The sequence below is a fragment of the Pteropus medius genome, unplaced genomic scaffold (genome assembly GCF_902729225.1).
Source record: "Pteropus medius unplaced genomic scaffold, Ma_sr-lr_union100, whole genome shotgun sequence".
NCBI lineage: Eukaryota > Metazoa > Chordata > Mammalia > Chiroptera > Pteropodidae > Pteropus > Pteropus medius.
In genome coordinates, this window is record NW_024354504.1 from 13,612 (window position 1) to 16,933 (window position 3,322).

At 58.4% G+C, this 3,322-nt stretch overlaps 1 pseudogene; it reads right to left on the reverse strand.

Annotated features, from left to right (window-relative positions):
- Positions 1-2,752: 2,752 nt before the first annotated feature.
- On the reverse strand, positions 2,753-2,870 carry LOC120596557 (uncharacterized; annotated as a pseudogene).
- Positions 2,871-3,322: the final 452 nt, after the last annotated feature.

Genomic DNA, 3,322 nt, shown 5'->3' on the forward strand with positions numbered 1-3,322 from the left:
TGCTTGAATGTGGACTGGCCTTGTGCTTGCTCTGACCAATAGCATGTGGTAGAAGTGACCTCACATGTTTAAAAATCTTGGATTCATGAGGCCGACGGCATCTGCTTTTGCCCTGTGGGAGCGCCATGCCGAGACTCCATGCAGTGAAGAAGCCTGAGAGGGAAATGCATCTGGAGAGAGGATCAGACAACCCAGCTGATACACCAGCTGAGTGCATCTTTCTGAAAGATAATACATTGTTATTCTAATCCCCGAAGTGTTTTGCACAGAGTACTACATCTTAACCCTTCACTTCCCAGGTTCCAGTAAACCTGTGAATGTCCTTGCGTCATATGCACATCAGAAGATATAATTCTTTGATTTTTCCTTAGGATTTCCATCTGTGCCCTAAATGCACTTTTGGAAGAGTATTTTCAGAGAGTAAAAGGAAGACTCTTCTTAGTGTCATATGGGGAGATTCAAATGTCTAAAGCCTGCTTTTCCTCGCGCCCCTTTAGATGTACGGCAGGGACTCCCAGCCTCACTTTGGGTTGTTTTTGACTCTGCTGCCTCACAGGCGTCTGAAGACCAAGACCTGTTATTTATCTGAGTGGACACTGTAAACACATAATAAATATTGAATGACTTAGGGACAGCATGACGCAAAAACAAAACTAAAACGGTAATCTGTTTTGTGAAATGAAAAGTAACCAGAACCCATCCTTTCAGTAGGACGCCGTCGCTACAGTGCCAAACAGGCATTTAAAATATTAACAGAAAATTAACAAAAATTTACTTCCTCTGACGACAGATGTTGGAAAATTTCCTCACTAAACAAGCAGCCTTCGAGATAGGATGATGGCCCACGGAGAGCGCCGTCTGGCAATCGCTGCCAAGTGGTCAGCGAGTGGCCTCGTCGCGGAGTCCACAAGCCCGAGGCCGCGCAGGACCCACCCCGGACGCCGGGCGTCCCGGCACCTTCTCCTGCGATGCTTCGGGGAAACGCGGAGAGAAGGGTGACGCCCTGCGTCCTGCCGACAACCACCTCCCACCTCCCCCCCCCCCCCCACCCGCTGCGTCACCCGCCTCCTGGCTTCCGCCTCCCCATCACCTCCCCTATCCCCGCCCCCTGTTCCTCCTCCCTCCTCCCCTGTCCCTCCCCTGTTCCCGCCCTGCCTTGACTGGCAGCTGGCCTCCGCGACAAGATCCAGAGCCTTGGCGGGGGCCGGAGCAGCAGCCATGGCCGAGGCCAGCGTGGGCGAGCGCTTGCCACTGATGTCCGCGACCCGCTCAGGAGGCGTCACCCTCACCGCGCCGCCGCGCTGGCCAGAGAGCGGCCCCAGACGCGATGCAGCGCAGACCCCTCCCGGAGCAGAGGGCTTCGCGCTCTGAGCCCTCCAGCGCTGCGCACAGGGCTTCGGGGGGCCCGGGGAGCGCGCGTTCGCCTGGCCCTTTCCTCCAGGACCTTGGCCGGTTCCCGGCCATACCGAAAGTCTGGGTGGGCGCTCTCGCATCCCGGGACGGCACAGGCCCCGGACTTGGCCACTCGGCAGGATCCTTGCCCGGGTGTGCCCCGCTATCATCTCGGCCAACCCTTCCCCTGTGCTCTCCGCCGTGGCCGAGCCCGAACTGCCCAAAACCAAGTGGAGACACCGGCCACACCAAAGACAACGCTTCGGCCCCGCGACCTCGCCCTCCACCCTGAGCCCTCCGCCCTTAGGCTCCACCCCGCGGCGCCCAAGAAGGGAAGGGCCCAGAGCGGAGAGAGGAAACAGCCCAGGGCTGGCTGCAGGAGAGCAGGTGGAGACGGGCGGTGGCGGGGGGCGCACAGACGTTCCTGCAGCCCTTGGGCCCGGTAGCCTGCCCCAGACCTCCGAGAGAGCAGGGCTGGGGCGCGTCCAGGGGCACTCTGGCTGGACGGAGGCAAAAGGAGGGAGTGGCTAAAGGCTACAGCACCCGGTATTCCCAGCCAGTCTCTCATCCAAGTACTGAGCAGGCCCAACTCTGCCTAGCTTCCGACACCAGGCGCGATTGGGTGTGTTCAGGGTGGTAAGGCCATAGACGGGAGAGGCTGTCGCCTGGCGACTGCTGACCCAAGAGCTCGAGCCTGGCCTCCCGGGCGCAGGAGACGCGCACGCCGGCACCACACCTCCTGTGGGGGTGCTGGGGTCCCGCTGCGGAAAGGAAAGACGCATGGGCTCCCTGGAGTGTGTGTGTGTGTGTTGGCCGCTCGCTGCGGGCCTGTCGCGAGCGAGAGGGGAGACGGGACTCGCCACGGACGCGCGCGCACTCTCGAGAGCCTCAGCCTCTCTGACGCAGATGGTCGGTCCCGCTTCCTGTCCCGGCCGTGCGGGGCGCCCTTGAGCCGCGTCCGAGGGCACCTGGCAGTCCTTGAGCGGAGCGGGGAGAAGGGTACCGGCGGAGACTTGAGGCCTCGGGCGCGGCGGGGCAGGTGGTGGTGGACGGTCCCGCGTCCCGGGAAGGCGAGCGCACTCCCAGCGTGTGTCAGAGACGGCGGTCTTTGGTGCTCGGCCCTGCGGAGCCCAGGAAGGGAAGGGCTCGGAGCAGAGAGCGATAACAGCCCAGGGCTGGCTGCAGGAAAGCAGGTGAGGGCGGGCGAGGGTGCGGGGCGCACGGCCGTTGGAGAAGCCCTTGAGCTCGGTCGCCTGCCCGGAACTCCTGAGACAGCGAGCAAGCAAGCGAGCAAGCGAGCAGGGCCCGTAGGCGTTTGGAGGCAGCCTGGCTACAGGGCCACAAAGGAGGGGGCGGCAAAAGCCTACAGCACCCGATATTCCCAGGCGATCTCTCATCCAAGTACTAACCAGGTCCGACCCTATTAGCTTCCCAGATCAGACGAGATCTGGTGCGTTCAGGGTAGTACGGCGGTAGACGCCAGAAACTGTTGCCTGCTGCTACAAAAGTTCGAGACTGGCCTCCTGGGCGCCAGAGATGTGCGAGCATGCACCGCAGAAAATAAATTTTTATGATGACATACACATGGATGCTAATTTGAAATGCATATGATAGCCCCAGAAATAACTGTTCATGAGATGCACCGCTGTGTTATTCCCAACAAGCCCACAAGATGACAGTAGAGCATCAAGTTTTACGGTGACATAGATCCTATATGGTCATGGTATGGCAATAGAGAATGTATATTCATGATCACTCAGGTGTTATTAATAAAATATACACTTGATGGCAGGAGAAAATTAATTTTTATGATGACCTACACTCTGTTATTCTCAAAATGCCCACAGGATTGCAGCAGAAAAAAAAATTTATGAAATACGCTGGTGTTATTTTCACAATATCCACGAGATGGCAGCAAAGAACAATTTTT